This window comes from Harmonia axyridis, chromosome 3 (assembly GCF_914767665.1).
Source record: "Harmonia axyridis chromosome 3, icHarAxyr1.1, whole genome shotgun sequence".
Lineage (NCBI taxonomy): Eukaryota > Metazoa > Arthropoda > Insecta > Coleoptera > Coccinellidae > Harmonia > Harmonia axyridis.
The window spans coordinates 52866776-52887947 of record NC_059503.1 but is presented as its reverse complement, the minus strand read 5'-3'; positions in this window follow the sequence as shown (position 1 = coordinate 52887947).

Below are 21172 nucleotides of genomic sequence, written 5' to 3'. Positions count from 1 at the left end.
ACATTAATTAAAAATTTAAACGTTGATTACTCTATGATTTCTCAAGAGAAATCAGAAATTAATCAATGTTTAAATTTTAATCAATGTTTAGGTAAATGGTGCAACTGGCCCCTAATATTAGATATATGGCTCGACCTGTACATAGTTAAGAAGAAGAAAAATATTCTATGTTCGTCAACCATGCCGGATTGACAAATTGTAAGTAACCTCAGTTTAGCGAAGAGTTACTTGATAAACAGTTGTTGAAGTGATATTTCTAGTGGAAAGTTTCATATTTAAATAGAAAATTGTTTGAATATGGAGGTAATTTTTTTAATACTAGCTTAGGGTTATTTTCATTTATTCGAATATTTTCAAATATCAATTATATTTTATGTAGTTAGTTTCATAGTGTTCTAAATTTTTAAAATACTTTACTTTTGTTTTTATATCCTATAATAAATACTGGTATGGTATATCCAAAGTCACTTGGAGGAAGCCTGAATATTTCAATTATACAGGGGTTGTCAAAGTTTTCAGAAATTTTTTCGGAATTTATGAAAATATTGCTATCAATACTCTCAAATAAACTCCGGTATTTAGCTAATCGTCTTGAAAACAGGAATGTCCCGATTTAATTGATTTTATTGGATGAACAGTTTTAATATTAGATTATATATAAACATTATATTATTATATCTTTGAATATTGATTTTGATTCTGAATACGAGAAATTTAAAATTTATCAAGGAAAAACTTGAACTGAGGAAATACTACAACTTCTGAGTGGAGTAGTCTATGACTTCCAGAAAACTAAAATCGAAATTTGGATAACTAAATTTGACATTTCATGAAATGTCATTAATTATTCGTAATTGAAAATTTTATTGGTTTATGGATCTTAACGAAAAATTTATTACAATTCATGAAATTTCGACATTTCAGTTTCTTTTCATGTTTTCTGGAAGTCATAGACTACTCCATTCAATGAGAAATTGTAGTTTTCTTTAGTTCAAGTTTTTCCTCGAAAACTCTTTAGGTTTAGGATTTGCTTGAGACCCCTCTCTTTTTATGGATTTTCAACCATCTTAACGAAAAATTTATAACAATTCATGAAATTTCGACTTTTTAGTTTCTTTTCATGTTTTCTGGAAGTAATAGACTACTCCATTCAATGAGAAATTGCAATTTTCTTTAGTTCAAATTTTTCCTCGAAAACTCTTCAAGTATAGGATTTGCTTGAGACCCCTCTCTTTTTATATCTACGTAAAATTTACTTATGAACCGTTGAGCTTATACTCAAGTATTGCCATATTGCTGAAATTATCATCAACTGAGCTATCTGATAATGCAATAATATACTGGGTGTGCCGTTTGAAATAAGTCAGTAGTAATCTGGTTCCGGTATAAAAGGAAATTGTTTGAATTTTCAGCACAAAATTATTATTAGTTTTCCATAAACAATAGGCCATCGCGGTGAATCACCCTGTACATCATTATCATTTAGCCTTCTGCTTCCACTGAGGGGTATAAATGTCGCCTTACAATAACGAAGAAATAAAATTCAATTCGGCAACGTAGCTGCTAATTTGACATAGAAAATTGGATGTCATTCAAGGATCTCAAGGTCATGCACCTGTTCTACCCTAGTTTGTCTTATCTTCAGACAGAACATTTCCGAATTCATCTCAAACATTTTCGTGCTCTTATAATATTATGCAACGATCAGTTCATCATCGTTGATATCGTTCCTTGATAGCATATTACAGGTCGAGAATAAAGAATAATCAAATTATAACACCGTAGAATAAGATAAGTTTGATTTCGGATGTAACAGCAAAAGCGTTTTTATAGACTAATTCAAGTGACTTTGGATATACTATATACAGAAATATTATAATTTCCAAAATGATTTCCACTATTATATTGTAATTTGTTTTCAGAATCTACAATTCTTAGAGTTATCTGCGTTAGAAGAAGAAGAGGCCCGTAGAATGAATACCATATTATTTACCAATTCTAGTGAATTCAAATTACCATGGAGAGTTAAACAAAAATTTTGTTCAAGTAAGTATAGAGATCTCAATAGAATTATTTATGGTCAATATGAATATGTAATATAATAATGTATCAACTAATATCACCTTTTTCAGAAAATGAGTGTAGAAAATCTGTAATCAATTACAATGGATTATCAATTACAAGACCTATTATCCAGAATGAGATGACAGAAAAACATTCGAAACCTTCAACTCCCCCTAGTTCAGCTGTAAAAACAGTTGAAATTATTGCAGGAGATAATACAGAGATAATTAAAAATGATTCAAATGGGACAATTGAAAAAATTGAAAGTAGCATCTCGAATAAAAATGAATCTAAAATTGAGGAGCCCACAGTAAATGTATTAAAAAAATCATGGGCTAGTCTATTTGATAAAGATGTTAAAACAATATCGAATGAGAAAATAGACAATAAAATAAATGATTCACATGTAACATCTTTAAAACATACAAAAGTAGTCAAAAAAATAGATTCAGCCACTCATATGTTAGGAGGTGAGTTCAAAACCATATCTTTTTTTATATATTTATCTTACTTTCAACTAACAATTTGCTTACATCTACAGTAGATAATTACTTAGTTGAACCCATTTTACTTGATGAAAAGTGGAATGCTTTGGTTTTCACCTACAAATATCAGTGAAAATTCAAGTTTCTATCATGGTTAGTAATATTTTTTAATTTACAGGATTTCTCAAGAACTATAAAATTGATGGGACCCAAACCAGTTTTAAACCCAGGGGTTTACGAAACAAAAGTAACTTTTGTTATATAAACTCAATATTACAAGCCTTACTTGCTTGCCCACCACTTTGTAACCTTCTCAAACGGTTATCAGAGAACTTCACTCACAATAATGCACTGAAATCAATAACAATGAGTGAAAATATGTAAGTATAAATTAATATAATTTGCAACTTTGATTGAATAACAATTTTATATATGTATTTTAATTATTCAACTATTCCAGGTGTAAATTTATGAATAACTTCGATAATCTGCCCAATGTAAGACGCAAGTCACGTTCAAAAAAGAAGAACAAGAAGCAAACTTTCGTCAATATAGACAATGGCAATTCGTTTGAGGCTTCATCGTTTTATACGTTGCTAAACGGAACACGTAGCGATTCTTTCCTTGTTGAAGGCCGACAAGAAGACGCCGAAGAATTCTTGAGCCTTCTGTTGAATGGACTCAATGATGAAATGATGGAAATAATGAAATTGCTTAACCATGACGAAAATATTCAAGCAGCTAAAAAAGAAGTGAAAATAGATGTGGATGATTGGAAAGTTGTGGGTCCTAAGAACGAAGGGAATGTAACAAGAGAAATACAAATGGACAAGACACCGATTAGTGATATATTCGGAGGACTTCTATGTTCAAGAATCCATAAAACCGGAGACGAAACTTCAGAAAATATTGAACCATTCCTAACATTGCCAGTAAATATTAAGAAAGCAAATAACATAGCTGAAGCATTAGAAGGCCTTACAACCAAGAACAAACTAGAGGGTCTGACATCATCGAAAACGAAAGAAACGGTTGAAGCATGGCAGCAAGTGATGATAGAGAAGTTGCCTGTAGTTTTAGTATTACATTTGAAATGCTTCGAATACAGAATGAATGGCTGCACTAAAATAATGAAGACTATAAAATTTCCCATCAATCTGCAGATTGATTCTAAAATATTATCTGGAAGGACGAATACTTCAGCGGAGAGACAATATAAATTAATATCTGTAGTATACCATGTAGGAAAGGATGCCAGCTATGGGCATTATATAGCAGATACTTTCCATTCGGGGTATAATACATGGTTGAGGTTTGATGACTCTAAAATAAACAGAGTTACGGAAGAAGATGTTCTTCAACGTCAAGGAGATAGAGTTCCTTATTTATTATTTTATCGAAGGAGTGATACGGTGTGAAGTGTAAAAATTCATTGATATAGTTGTTAATTTGTACAGATTAGATTCAAGGATGCTGAACATTGTAATATTTTTCTGTTGTTTCATGAGTAATGCCATGTATTGTATTTCGGGAGAATATGATAAATTTACTATACAATGTTATATATATATATATATATATATATATATATATATATATATATATAAAAAATAAATATTATATTTTAATAAACGGACTTTGTATAAATGTAAAATTTTGTTTGTTTTATTTTGAAGAAATTTCTTTTCCTAAAACTTAAATTGAATTTTTGCAAGAACTACGATCTCAGAAGGAAAAAAGATCGTCTTCGTGAAAATTCCAATAAACCATAAACAGTATTAGCTATTTCAGGACTTTGGACTCTTTATTCCTTTTTCTTTGCTCTTGAAATCAGGTGAATTTCGCTCAATGTTATAAAAAAAACTTGACCAAACTTTATAATTTTCCCCTGTGTTCAGCGGCGCTACGTTCTCCTACTTCTGTAACCTAGATAAATGAGGATATTTTGGAAGATCGTACCTCATGCACTCGAATCATGTAATTTTTTTATGTTTCACAAAAATCACAAATATACCAGTCATGAACTCTGAATTAACCTATATCTATAATGACCCAAAACAAAACACTCATTAATTTCCGTTTTATAACCTGTTATTCCTTTTCCTGGGTCAGAACAATTTTTCTGGAGAATTCTCGTCTCTGATTACTATAAAATTTCTTTTTTCTATTGGTCCTCTAATTCACTTGAAAATCAAAACTTGTCATATTTTTATAATCAAATTGTCGTTTGGTAAATGCAGGAATTATTTTTATTACATGACAACGTACAAAATACAATAGATGCTTAAATGGACGTAGTAAAACCTCCGTTAGAACAATACAATCTACATAGACCCATTACAGTTCTGCAGGTATAAAAAGAATGACTAAGCGGACTCTGAGAACATTAAATCCTTCAAGAATACACTTCGTGTTCAATTATATGGAATTTTCAAAAAATCTTTGTTTTCTGATTTAGTTTTGTTAGGGGGTGATGCTAGTCACAGTTGATGTGTTTACATTTTTAGAACTCAGATTTAAAAGAATAGAATAATTCGTCGTTTCGCAATTCAGAATCAAACAATAATTGACCAATGAAATAGAGTAATGTCTAGAAATGACAATGCATATGAAATATGAAAGCAAGGTTTCAAATGAATAAACTGTGCAGTCGATTAAAAAGACGGCATTAAATTTCGAATGTAGAATCTTATATTGTTATTATTAGAACTCTTTATTGCTAAATTCATATGTTAGAATCTTATATTCAATTTTTATATTTTTTTATTTATAAAATCCCAATTCTATTCTTGTTTCTTTGGATGAATACCAGTTTCTACTATGAAATGAATTATTGCAATTCAATTGTATCTATCAATTTCAACATATGTGATCTCCAATTTCAATATCTTTTTTCAATTATTCCTGAAAAGTGATCATTCAAACTTTCATTCGTAACTTCACAAATAATTAATTACTCAACTATCTAATCATCATCAATGAATAGTAACGAATATTCATAAATATCAACTACTCACTGAATAGAAAACTATTCTCTGAATAGCTAGAAGGTTAATTTCTTAGAGTATATTCTATGTTCTAAGGTAAATTTCATAGAAAACTTCAAAAAGGATGAAAGTGTGGCGGCTTCTCATAAAGCTCCACATAGCAACAATAAACACAGAATTCGGTAGCCTAGACGTTAAGAGGTAGACTCACTCACCGAGATCCGACAAGGTGCCGGGTTCGCATCCCGGCGACTCCCGATAATAATAAATTCCCCAAGCGTATGTGACACGGCACACACAATTATACCAAAGTCACACTGATGAGTCCGGTGTGTGTGCCAGAGACGTAGGCATATGTGCTATCCAACAAAAGTATGTTCGCTTTCTTGGGTTGGCAGATCGAATGTCCCTATTATCGGGAACAAAAAATAATTTCGGAAATTTGTACTTTGGTCGGGAGGCACAAAAATAATATTAAAGTAAATATAATAATTTAACATAATTGTTATATTCCGCTAAAGATCGAAATGTCGAAATATCAACAGAAAATGGTTTTCTCATTACCTATGTTATAATTATCAACAGAATTTAATATTTATTTTTCAGCTTGCCACATCTATCAGAATCAATTATAACCATATATAAGGGGTACATTTGTATTTATCTATGAATATAACCACGCTAAAAATGAAACCACGGAATGCAGATTACAGAAACCACAAAATACAAATATACCCTCTAGCTACACTAGCGCCTTCTATTTATCCTGTCCGCTGGACACTTTTTCAATGCGAACTGTGGACCATAGATTACAATAAAATTAAGCTGGAAATGAAGAAACGAAATACAGATAATTTTGTGGGATTGGAATTTTTTATTTCGAGCACAGTTTAGAAACTATCTGTTTGAAAATTATTATTATTATTATATATATTATTATTGAAATTTAATATGCGGCGCACGCGCACTTCTATATTCTACCTAATAGACTAAGGGCCAGTTGCACCATTTGCCTAAACATTAATTAAAATTTTCAACGTTGATTACTCTATGATTTCTCAAGAGAAATCAGAAATTAATCAATGTTTAGGCAAATGGTGCAACTGGCCCCTAATATAAGGCATATGGCTCGATCTGTACATAGTTAAGAAGAAGAAAAATATTCTATGTTCGTCAACCATGCCGGGTTGACAAATTGTAAGTAACCTCAGTTTAGCGAACATTCTTCCAAGAGTTACTTGATAAACAGTTGTTGAAGTGATATTTCTAGTGGAAAGTTTCATGTTTAAATAGAAAATTGTTTGAATATGGAGGTAATTTTTTTAATACTAGCTTAGGGTTATTTTCATTTATTCGAATATTTTCAAATATCAATTATATTTTATGTAGTTAGTTTTTTTTTATTGGTTTATGGATTTGCAACCATCATAACGAAAAATTTATTACAATTCATGAAATTTCGACTTTTTAGTTTCTTTTCATGTTTTCTGGAAGTCATAGACTACTCCATTCAATGAGAAATTGCAGTTTTCCTTAGTTGAAGTTTGTCCTCGTAAACTCCTTAAGTATATAATTTGCTTGAGACCCCTCTCTTTTTATATCTACGTAAAATTGACTGAATGAACAAAAAAATATGCGGCGCACGCGCACTTCTATATTTTACCCAATAGACTAAGGGCCAGGTGCACCATTTGCCTAAACATTAATTAAAAATTTAAACGTTGATTACTCTATGATTTCTCAAGAGAAATCAGAAATTAATCAATGTTTAAATTTTAATCAATGTTTAGGTAAATGGTGCAACTGGCCCCTAATATTAGATATATGGCTCGACCTGTACATAGTTAAGAAGAAGAAAAATATTCTATGTTCGTCAACCATGCCGGATTGACAAATTGTAAGTAACCTCAGTTTAGCGAAGAGTTACTTGATAAACAGTTGTTGAAGTGATATTTCTAGTGGAAAGTTTCATATTTAAATAGAAAATTGTTTGAATATGGAGGTAATTTTTTTAATACTAGCTTAGGGTTATTTTCATTTATTCGAATATTTTCAAATATCAATTATATTTTATGTAGTTAGTTTCATAGTGTTCTAAATTTTTAAAATACTTTACTTTTGTTTTTATATCCTATAATAAATACTGGTATGGTATATCCAAAGTCACTTGGAGGAAGCCTGAATATTTCAATTATACAGGGGTTGTCAAAGTTTTCAGAAATTTTTTCGGAATTCATGAAAATATTGCTATCAATACTCTCAAATAAACTCCGGTATTTAGCTAATCGTCTTGGAAACAGGAATGTCCCGATTTAATTGATTTTATTGGATGAACAGTTTTAATATTAGATTATATATAAACATTATATTATTATATCTTTGAATATTGATTTTGATTCTGAATACGAGAAATTTAAAATTTATCAAGGAAAAACTTGAACTGAGGAAATACTACAACTTCTGAGTGGAGTAGTCTATGACTTCCAGAAAACTAAAATCGAAATTTGGATAACTAAATTTGACATTTCATGAAATGTCATTAATTATTCGTAATTGAAAATTTTATTGGTTTATGGATCTTAACGAAAAATTTATTACAATTCATGAAATTTCGACATTTCAGTTTCTTTTCATGTTTTCTGGAAGTCATAGACTACTCCATTCAATGAGAAATTGTAGTTTTCTTTAGTTCAAGTTTTTCCTCGAAAACTCTTTAGGTATAGGATTTGCTTGAGACCCCTCTCTTTTTATGGATTTTCAACCATCTTAACGAAAAATTTATAACAATTCATGAAATTTCGACTTTTTAGTTTCTTTTCATGTTTTCTGGAAGTAATAGACTATTCCATTCAATGAGAAATTGCAATTTTCTTTAGTTCAAATTTTTCCTCGAAAACTCTTCAAGTATAGGATTTGCTTGAGACCCCTCTCTTTTTATATCTACGTAAAATTTACTTATGAACCGTTGAGCTTATACTCAAGTATTGCCATATTGCTGAAATTATCATCAACTGAGCTATCTGATAATGCAATAATATACTGGGTGTGCCGTTTGAAATAAGTCAGTAGTAATCTGGTTCCGGTATAAAAGGAAATTGTTTGAATTTTCAGCACAAAATAATTATTAGTTTTCCATAAACAATAGGCCATCGCGGTGAATCACCCTGTACATCATTATCATTTAGCCTTCTGCTTCCACTGAGGGGTATATAATAATAATAATAATAATAATAATAATAATATTTATTCATGCTATTACATTTTACAATGTTTACATACGTCAAATACAAAAAGAAAATATATCTATACATATATACTTATGAAAAATCCTGAAAATTATTCGAATAGTATTCATTCAATGAGAAAAAACATTTATTCAACAAGTATTTTTTCAAACAATGTTTGAATTGTTTAGTAGGCATCGCCCTCACAGTGGGTGGCAGGCTGTTGAAGAGCTTAGGCCCATAGTAAGTTACACCGCACTTTACCTTATTGATTCTGTGGAAATCAGGATAAATTAGATCTCTTTTTCGTGTGTTATATTCATGAATATCCTGGTGTGTTCTATATTCCTCCTCATGCGACTTTACAAACAACAAACACTGAAAAATGAACAGACACGGGACAGTAAGTATTTTTTTATCTTGAAAGACATGTTTGCATTCATCTCTGTAATTAAGTCTGCCCAAAACTCTGATAGCCTTTCTTTGCAATCCAAAGAGTCGTTTAACACCAGCATCATGACCCCAGCACAAAATACCATATGTTATCCTAGATTCTATGAATCCACGATACACAGACAATAACACAGAATCCGACACAACATCAGTTAATGACCGCAATGCAAAAACACCTGACGTAATTGAACTACAGACTTTATCGATGTGAGCATTCCAAGACAAATTACCCTCCATATGTACACCTAAAAATTTGATTGGTTCAAGTGAATTCATCCCTCCTAGATCTCTCATTGAAAAATACATATACTCTGTCTTCGTTTCATTCAAGCTGAGCTGGTTGCTATTGAACCATTCTGAAACAACAGAGGACAACTCTCCCAAAATGTGAACTATAAGCTCCCTAGACTGAGCCTTTTTGAGCACAGTTGTGTCATCAGCAAAAAGAACAAAGTCCGCATCAGGGTCACAGCTCACAAGATCGTTGACATAGATGAGGAAGAGGAGCGGTCCGAGAACCGATCCCTGTGGCACACCGCAATCAACACTTGACAAGTCAGACAGATCTCCCCCGACATCAACACACTGCACCCTATCAGACAAATAGGAGCCCAAAAGTTCAATTGCACCCTGATCGAACTGATACCTCTTTAATTTATAAAGAAGATGTTCTCTAGACACGCAATCAAAAGCCTTGCTCAAGTCACAGAAAAGTCCACCCACGTATAAACTATTACTATATCCTTCATTAATAATTTTCATAAGCTCTGTGATGGCAGCTGTTGTAGAGAGGCCGCTTCTGAATCCGAATTGGGAGCTATTAAAGAGGCAGTTGCTCTCAAAATAGGAGGTTAACTGTAGCTGCATAACCCTTTCCAAGACCTTTGAGAACAATGGTATAATCGATATTGGTCTATAGTTGTTGACCAACTGCACTGAACCTTTTTTATGAACAGGAACAACTCTTGCTACCTTAAGTATTTTCGGGAAGATGTTATCTTTTAAGCATAAATTCATCAATTTGGTGAGTGGACCAATTAATTCATTTACTAGACTCTTGAGTATTTTGATATTGAATCCATAATAGTCTCGACTACTCTTATTATTTAGTTTCATAATGATATCTCTAACCGAAGCCTCAGATACAAGAGAGAACTTAAATCGAATATCATGTAATCTGGACCCTATCGAACTACAGTAGTTATTCATAAATTCCGCCGATGTCCTTCTAGATTGTGGTATATTCATGATGATCTCTTTGGGTGAATCAACGAAAAATTGGTTGAATCTATTAGCAGTGATATTATTTTTACTTGTTATTTTTTTCTTCAACAGATTGGTACTACTTTTGATAATATTCCATACAGATCTTGGATTATAATTGTGTTTCCGGATGTAGTTGTCATTATATTGCTTTTTTGCAATCTTAATTTCACGTCGATATAATTTTTGATAGTCACTTACTATTTTCTTCGCATTGGGTGTATTATAAACTTCAACAAGATCTCTATAAAAAATTAATCTCTCGCGCATATTTTTCAGATCATTACTGAACCAAGAAATAGGCAAGGAGTTAACAGAATGCTTATATGTTTTTTGGGGAAATGATAAATCCACACAATTCTTTATAAATGTCACAAACATATCAAACTTGCTCTCTGTACCAATATTAGTATCCCATATAAAATCCCAACAAATATCCCTAACCAGATATTTGAGAGTATCCATTCCCACCCTAGTAAGTGGTCTACACACAGTCACTTCACCAACTCCTCGTGTTCCTACATCACAAACAAATTCAGTCTCTATGCCCAAGTGATCAGAGAAACCCAGATCAATCACGCAACCCCTACAATCATCAACATTTGTGAAAATGTTATCCAAACATGCACTTCCTCTAGTAGCAGACGACACAATACCATGGAGACCATATGAAGAGAAAAGATCCACGATCGCAGATTTATTAGTGCTATCTCTGAGAAAATTAATGTTAAAATCCCCCAGGACGAAAACACGAAAGTCACAACAATTTATTAGTTCTAAAATACTTGCAATTACATCCAGAAAAACATTGAAGTTACCCAGTGGAGATCGATAAACAGCTATAATCAAGGTCTTTAATTGAGTGGACTGGATTGCACAAACCTCACTTTCCACTTCCACTGATTTTAAGTTTATATCATTTCTGGGTATAAATTTATCAACATGAAAATTTCTAACAGCGGCCGCCACACCACCATGACCACGATGCCCACGGGAATAGGAAGAAAGAACTGTAAAATCATGCAACTTTACTTGCTCCAGCTCCCTCATACACATCCAATGTTCACTGAACAAAACAATATCGTGATCTAAACATAAAGCCTCTATTTGTTCGATCTTATTACGAAGACATTGGACATTTATATGAAGAAGCCTCAGCCTTAGACTACGCTGTCCCTTCTCCCCCCCCTTCTGAAAAAAATTCTGAAAATTAAAAGCTCTTATAATTGCACCACTAGGCCAAAAATCTTTATTATTTAACAATTTATAAGTATCGTCATTAGGAGCGCCTATACTGAACGCAGAATTGGATCCTACAGTGTTCAATTTCTTAACGATAATATTCTCTGATGTCTTCAAATTACTCAAATACTTTTTAACTGCTTCCTCTGAAATATCACCTGCAATTCTTCCAAGATATATCCACCGCTTTTTTGGTGCACCCTTAATGTTATCTTGTTCAGGGGCATTGATTCCAGTACACACTGTTGCTGTTTTGCCTTTACGTTTCCCAGGTACTACTTTCCATTCATTTGTCTTTTTGTCAGAATATGGCTGTTCAGCATGGCTATGGTCAACCTCATTGATTACAGTTTTGACATTTGAACTATCTTGACCCTTATTAGTTTTATTCATAGTTGCTCCCACATTTTTAGAACTTCTGGTATTCCTCACATAGCCACCTTCGTTACCTATGTTCGAGTTTAACACAGATGCTTCGCTAATTAATTGCAGATTAGATACGTTCTTGGACCCAGATGTATAACTGATAGGTTGTTTTTCCGTATTATAAGTTGTTGCAGTCGGAAAACAAATCTGTTTTTGTTGTGTCGGTATTTCATTTTTATTTATTATCAATTTCTGCAAATTAATTGTATAATCCAAATCATTTATGGACTTTTGCATTAATTCTTTTTCACGGTTTAAACATATTATCTCCTTTTTAAGTATTTCATTATCATCATGTGGAATTACAGACGATTTATCCAATGTTTTCAGTTTTTCACAACATGAATCGCAAAACCATTTTACATTTTTATTTTCCGAGAAAATTCTCAACCATGCATCCTTTAGAGATGCACACACTACATGTAGTTTCATTGCACATAATGAACACTTTACTAATTTGGTATTAACCACAAAATTATCAGAGCACTTCTTACATACATCCGCACTCTCCAACATCTTGAAAGATATGATAAATGTATAAATGTCGCCTTACAATAACGAAGAAATAAAATTCAATTCGGCAACGTAGCTGCTAATTTGACATAGAAAATTGGATGTCATTCAAGGATCTCAAGGTCATGCACCTGTTCTACCCTAGTTTGTCTTATCTTCAGACAGAACATTTCCGAATTCATCTCAAACATTTTCGTGCTCTTATAATATTATGCAACGATCAGTTCATCATCGTTGATATCGTTCCTTGATAGCATATTACAGGTCGAGAATAAAGAATAATCAAATTATAACACCGTAGAATAAGATAAGTTTGATTTTGGATGTAACAGCAAAAGCGTTTTTATAGACTAATTCAAGTGACTTTGGATATACTATATACAGAAATATTATAATTTCCAAAATGATTTCCACTATTATATTGTAATTTGTTTTCAGAATCTACAATTCTTAGAGTTATCTGCGTTAGAAGAAGAAGAGGCCCGTAGAATGAATACCATATTATTTACCAATTCTAGTGAATTCAAATTACCATGGAGAGTTAAACAAAAATTTTGTTCAAGTAAGTATAGAGATCTTAATAGAATTATTTATGGTCAATATGAATATGTAATATAATAATGAATCAACTAATATCAACTTTTTCAGAAAATGAGTGTAGAAAATCTGTAATCAATTACAATGGATTATCAATTACAAAACCTATTATCCAGAATGAGATGACAGGAAAACATTCGAAACCTTCAACTCCCCCTAGTTCAGCTGTAAAAACAGTTGAAATTATTGCAGGAGATAATACAGAGATAATTAAAAATGATTCAAATGGGACAATTGAAAAAATTGAAAGTAGCATCTCGAATAAAAATGAATCTAAAATTGAGGAGCCCACAGTAAATGTATTAAAAAAATCATGGGCTAGTCTATTTGATAAAGATGTTAAAACAATATCGAATGAGAAAATAGACAATAAAATAAATGATTCACATGTAACATCTTTAAAACATACAAAAGTAGTCAAAAAAATAGATTCAGCCACTCATATGTTAGGAGGTGAGTTCAAAACCATATCTTTTTTTATATATTTATCTTACTTTCAACTAACAATTTGCTTACATCTACAGTAGATAATTACTTAGTTGAACCCATTTTACTTGATGAAAAGTGGAATGCTTTGGTTTTCACCTACAAATATCAGTGAAAATTCAAGTTTCTATCATGGTTAGTAATATTTTTTAATTTTCAGGATTTCTCAAGAACTATAAAATTGATGGGACCCAAACCAGTTTTAAACCCAGGGGTTTACGAAACAAAAGTAACTTTTGTTATATAAACTCAATATTACAAGCCTTACTTGCTTGCCCACCACTTTGTAACCTTCTCAAACGGTTATCAGAGAACTTCACTCACAATAATGCACTGAAATCAATAACAATGAGTGAAAATATGTAAGTATAAATTAATATAATTTGCAACTTTGATTGAATAACAATTTTATATATGTATTTTAATTATTCAACTATTCCAGGTGTAAATTTATGAATAACTTCGATAATCTGCCCAATGTAAGACGCAAGTCACGTTCAAAAAAGAAGAACAAGAAGCAAACTTTCGTCAATATAGACAATGGCAATTCGTTTGAGGCTTCATCGTTTTATACGTTGCTAAACGGAACACGTAGCGATTCTTTCCTTGTTGAAGGCCGACAAGAAGACGCCGAAGAATTCTTGAGCCTTCTGTTGAATGGACTCAATGATGAAATGATGGAAATAATGAAATTGCTTAGCCATGACGAAAATATTCAAGCAGCTAAAAAAGAAGTGAAAATAGATGTGGATGATTGGAAAGTTGTGGGTCCTAAGAACGAAGGGAATGTAACAAGAGAAATACAAATGGACAAGACACCGATTAGTGATATATTCGGAGGACTTCTCTGTTCAAGAATCCATAAAACCGGAGACGAAACTTCAGAAAATATTGAACCATTCCTAACATTGCCAGTAAATATTAAGAAAGCAAATAACATAGCTGAAGCATTAGAAGGCCTTACAACCAAGAACAAACTAGAGGGTCTGACATCATCGAAAACGAAAGAAACGGTTGAAGCATGGCAGCAAGTGATGATAGAGAAGTTGCCTGTAGTTTTAGTATTACATTTGAAATGCTTCGAATACAGAATGAATGGCTGCACTAAAATAATGAAGACTATAAAATTTCCCATCAATCTGCAGATTGATTCTAAAATATTATCTGGAAGGACGAATACTTCAGCGGAGAGACAATATAAATTAATATCTGTAGTATACCATGTAGGAAAGGAGGCCAGCTATGGGCATTATATAGCAGATACTTTCCATTCGGGGTATAATACATGGTTGAGGTTTGATGACTCTAAAATAAACAGAGTTACGGAAGAAGATGTTCTTCAACGTCAAGGAGATAGAGTTCCTTATTTATTATTTTATCGAAGGAGTGATACGGTGTGAAGTGTAAAAATTCATTGATATAGTTGTTAATTTGTACAGATTAGATTCAAGGATGCTGAACATTGTAATATTTTTCTGTTGTTTCATGAGTAATGCCATGTATTGTATTTCGGGAGAATATGATAAATTGACTATACAATGTTATATATATATATATATATATATATATATATATATATGTATATAAAAAATAAATATTATATTTTAATAAACGGACTTTGTATAAATGTAAAATTTTGTTTGTTTTATTTTGAAGAAATTTCTTTTCCTAAAACTTAAATTGAATTTTTGCAAGAACTACGATCTCAGAAGGAAAAAAGATCGTCTTCGTGAAAATTCCAATAAACCATAAACAGTATTAGCTATTTCAGGACTTTGGACTCTTTATTCCTTTTTCTTTGCTCTTGAAATCAGGTGAATTTCGCTCAATGTAATAAAAAAAAACTTGACCAAACTTTATAATTTTCCCCTGTGTTCAGCGGCGCTACGTTCTCCTACTTCTGTAACCTAGATAAATGAGGATATTTTGGAAGATCGTACCTCATGCACTCGAATCATGTAATTTTTTTATGTTTCACAAAAATCACAAATATACCAGTCATGAACTCTGAATTAACCTATATCTATAATGACCCAAAACAAAACACTCATTAATTTCCGTTTTATAACCTGTTATTCCTTTTCCTGGGTCAGAACAATTTTTCTGGAGAATTCTCGTCTCTGATTACTATAAAATTTCTTTTTTCTATTGGTCCTCTAATTCACTTGAAAATCAAAACTTGTCATATTTTTATAATCAAATTGTCGTTTGGTAAATGCAGGAATTATTTTTATTACATGACAACGTACAAAATACAATAGATGCTTAAATGGACGTAGTAAAACCTTCGTTAGAACAATACAATCTACATAGACCCATTACAGTTCTGCAGGTATAAAAAGAATGACTAAGCGGACTCTGAGAACATTAAATCCTTCAAGAATACACTTCGTGTTCAATTATATGGAATTTTCAAAAAATCTTTGTTTTCTGATTTAGTTTTGTTAGGGGGTGATGCTAGTCACAGTTGATGTGTTTACATTTTTAGAACTCAGATTTAAAAGAATAGAATAATTCGTCGTTTCGCAATTCAGAATCAAACAATAATTGACCAATGAAATAGAGTAATGTCTAGAAATGACAATGCATATGAAATATGAAAGCAAGGTTTCAAATGAATAAACTGTGCAGTCGATTAAAAAGACGGCATTAAATTTCGAATGTAGAATCTTATATTGTTATTATTAGAACTCTTTATTGCTAAATTCATATGTTAGAATCTTATATTCAATTTTTATATTTTTTTATTTATAAAATCCCAATTCTATTCTTGTTTCTTTGGATGAATACCAGTTTCTACTATGAAATGAATTATTACAATTCAATTGTATCTATCAATTTCAACATATGTGATCTCCAATTTCAATATCTTTTTTCAATTATTCCTGAAAAGTGATCATTCAAACTTTCATTCGTAACTTCACAAATAATTAATTACTCAACTATCTAATCATCATCAATGAATAGTAACGAATATTCATAAATATCAACTACTCACTGAATAGAAAACTATTCTCTGAATAGCTAGAAGGTTAATTTCTTAGAGTATATTCTATGTTCTAAGGTAAATTTCATAGAAAACTCCAAAAAGGATGAAAGTGTGGCGGCTTCTCATAAAGCTCCACATAGCAACAATAAACACAGCATTCGGTAGCCTAGACGTTAAGAGGTAGACTCACTCACCGAGATCCGACAAGGTGCCGGGTTCGCATCCCGGCGACTCCCGATAATAATAAATTCCCCAAGCGTATGTGACACGGCACACACAATTATACCAAAGTCACACTGATGAGTCCGGTGTGTGTGCCAGAGACGTAGGCATATGTGCTATCCAACAAAAGTATGTTCGCTTTCTTGGGTTGGCAGATCGAATGTCCCTATTATCGGGAACAAAAAATAATTTCGGAAATTTGTACTTTGGTCGGGAGGCACAAAAATAATATTAAAGTAAATATAATAATTTAACATAATTGTTATATTCCGCTAAAGATCGAAATGTCGAAATATCAACAGAAAATGGTTTTCTCATTACCTATGTTATAATTATCAACAGAATTTAATATTTATTATTCAGCTTGCCACATCTATCAGAATCAATTATAACCATATATAAGGGGTACATTTGTATTTATCTATGAATATAACCACGCTAAAAATGAAACCACGGAATGCAGATTACAGAAACCACAAAATACAAATATACCCTCTAGCTACACTAGCGCCTTCTATTTATCCTGTCCGCTGGACACTTTTTCAATGCGAACTGTGGACCATAGATTACAATAAAATTAAGCTGGAAATGAAGAAACGAAATACAGATAATTTTGTGGGATTGGAATTTTTTATTTCGAGCACAGTTTAGAAACTATCTGTTTGAAAATTATTATTATTATTATTATTATATATATCATTATTGAAATTTAATATGCGGCGCACGCGCACTTCTATATTCTACCTAATAGACTAAGGGCCAGTTGCACCATTTGCCTAAACATTAATTAAAATTTTCAACGTTGATTACTCTATGATTTCTCAAGAGAAATCAGAAATTAATCAATGTTTAGGCAAATGGTGCAACTGGCCCCTAATATAAGGCATATGGCTCGATCTGTACATAGTTAAGAAGAAGAAAAATATTCTATGTTCGTCAACCATGCCGGGTTGACAAATTGTAAGTAACCTCAGTTTAGCGAACATTCTTCCAAGAGTTACTTGATAAACAGTTGTTGAAGTGATATTTCTAGTGGAAAGTTTCATGTTTAAATAGAAAATTGTTTGAATATGGAGGTAATTTTTTTAATACTAGCTTAGGGTTATTTTCATTTATTCGAATATTTTCAAATATCAATTATATTTTATGTAGTTAGTTTTTTTTTATTGGTTTATGGATTTGCAACCATCATAACGAAAAATTTATTACAATTCATGAAATTTCGACTTTTTAGTTTCTTTTCATGTTTTCTGGAAGTCATAGACTACTCCATTCAATGAGAAATTGCAGTTTTCCTTAGTTGAAGTTTGTCCTCGTAAACTCCTTAAGTATATAATTTGCTTGAGACCCCTCTCTTTTTATATCTACGTAAAATTGACTGAATGAACAAAAAAATATGCGGCGCACGCGCACTTCTATATTTTACCCAATAGACTAAGGGCCAGGTGCACCATTTGCCTAAACAATAATTAAAAATTTAAACGTTGATTACTCTATGATTTCTCAAGAGAAATCAGAAATTAATCAATGTTTAAATTTTAATCAATGTTTAGGTGAATGGTGCAACTGGCCCCTAATATTAGATATATGGCTCGACCTGTACATAGTTAAGAAGAAGAAAAATATTCTATGTTCGTCAACCATGCCGGATTGACAAATTGTAAGTAACCTCAGTTTAGCGAAGAGTTACTTGATAAACAGTTGTTGAAGTGATATTTCTAGTGGAAAGTTTCATATTTAAATAGAAAATTGTTTGAATATGGAGGTAATTTTTTTAATACTAGCTTAGGGTTATTTTCATTTATTCGAATATTTTCAAATATCAATTATATTTTATGTAGTTAGTTTCATAGTGTTCTAAATTTTTAAAATACTTTACTTTTGTTTTTATATCCTATAATAAATACTGGTATGGTATATCCAAAGTCACTTGGAGGAAGCCTGAATATTTCAATTATACAGGGGTTGTCAAAGTTTTCAGAAATTTTTTCGGAATTTATGAAAATATTGCTATCAATACTCTCAAATAAACTCCGGTATTTAGCTTATCGTCTTGGAAACAGGAATGTCCCGATTTAATTTTATTGGATGAACAGTTTTAATATTAGATTATATATAAACATTATATTATTATATCTTTGAATATTGATTTTGATTCTGAATACGAGAAATTTAAAATTTATCGAGGAAAAACTTGAACTGAGGAAATACTACAACTTCTGAGTGGAGTAGTCTATGACTTCCAGAAAACTAAAATCGAAATTTGGATAACTAAATTTGACATTTCATGAAATGTCATTAATCATTCGTAATTGAAAATTTTATTGGTTTATGGATCTTAACGAAAAATTTATTACAATTCATGAAATTTCGACATTTCAGTTTCTTTTCATGTTTTCTGGAAGTCATAGACTACTCCATTCAATGAGAAATTGTAGTTTTCTTTAGTTCAAGTTTTTCCTCGAAAACTCTTTAGGTATAGGATTTGCTTGAGACCCCTCTCTTTTTATGGATTTTCAACCATCTTAACGAAAAATTTATAACCATTCATGAAATTTCGACTTTTTAGTTTCTTTTCATGTTTTCTGGAAGTAATAGACTACTCCATTCAATGAGAAATTGCAATTTTCTTTAGTTCAAATTTTTCCTCGAAAACTCTTCAAGTATAGGATTTGCTTGAGACCCCTCTCTTTTTATATCTACGTAAAATTTACTTATGAACCGTTGAGCTTATACTCAAGTATTGCCATATTGCTGAAATTATCATCAACTGAGCTATCTGATAATGCAATAATATACTGGGTGTGCCGTTTGAAATAAGTCAGTAGTAATCTGGTTCCGGTATAAAAGGAAATTGTTTGAATTTTCAGCACAAAATTATCATTAGTTTTCCATAAACAATAGGCCATCGCGGTGAATCACCCTGTACATCATTATCATTTAGCCTTCTGCTTCCACTGAGGGGTATAAATGTCGCCTTACAATAACGAAGAAATAAAATTCAATTCGGCAACGTAGCTGCTAATTTGACATAGAAAATTGGATGTCATTCAAGGATCTCAAGGTCATGCACCTGTTCTACCCTAGTTTGTCTTATCTTCAGACAGAACATTTCCGAATTCATCTCAAACATTTTCGTGCTCTTATAATATTATGCAACGATCAGTTCATCATCGTTGATATCGTTCCTTGATAGCATATTACAGGTCGAGAATAAAGAATAATCAAATTATAACACCGTAGAATAAGATAAGTTTGATTTTGGATGTAACAGCAAAAGCGTTTTTATAGACTAATTCAAGTGACTTTGGATATACTATATACAGAAATATTATAATTTCCAAAATGATTTCCACTATTATATTGTAATTTGTTTTCAGAATCTACAATTCTTAGAGTTATCTGCGTTAGAAGAAGAAGAGGCCCGTAGAATGAATACCATATTATTTACCAATTCTAGTGAATTCAAATTACCATGGGGAGTTAAACAAAAATTTTGTTCAAGTAAGTATAGAGATCTTAATAGAATTATTTATGGTCAATATGAATATGTAATATAATAATGAATCAACTAATATCAACTTTTTCAGAAAATGAGTGTAGAAAATCTGTAATCAATTACAATGGATTATCAATTACAAAACCTATTATCCAGAATGAGATGACAGGAAAACATTCGAAACCTTCAACTCCCCCTAGTTCAGCTGTAAAAACAGTTGAAATTATTGCAGGAGATAATACAGAGATAATTAAAAATGATTCAAATGGGACAATTGAAAAAATTGAAAGTAGCATCTCGAATAAAAATAAATCTAAAATTGAGGAGCCCACAGTAAATGTATTAAAAAAATCATGGGCTAGTCTATTTGATAAAGATGTTAAAACAATATCGAATGAGAAAATAGACAATAAAATAAATGATTCACATGTAACATCTTTAAAACATACAAAAGTAGTCAAAAAAATAGATTCAGCCACTCATATGTTAGGAGGTGAGTTCAAAACCATATCTTTTTTTATATATTTATCTTACTTTCAACTAACAATTTGCTTACATCTACAGTAGATAATTACTTAGTTGAACCCATTTTACTTGATGAAAAGTGGAATGCTTTGGTTTTCACCTACAAATATCAGTGAAAATTCAAGTTTCTATCATGGTTAGTAATATTTTTTAATTTTCAGGATTTCTCAAGAACTATAAAATTGATGGGACCCAAA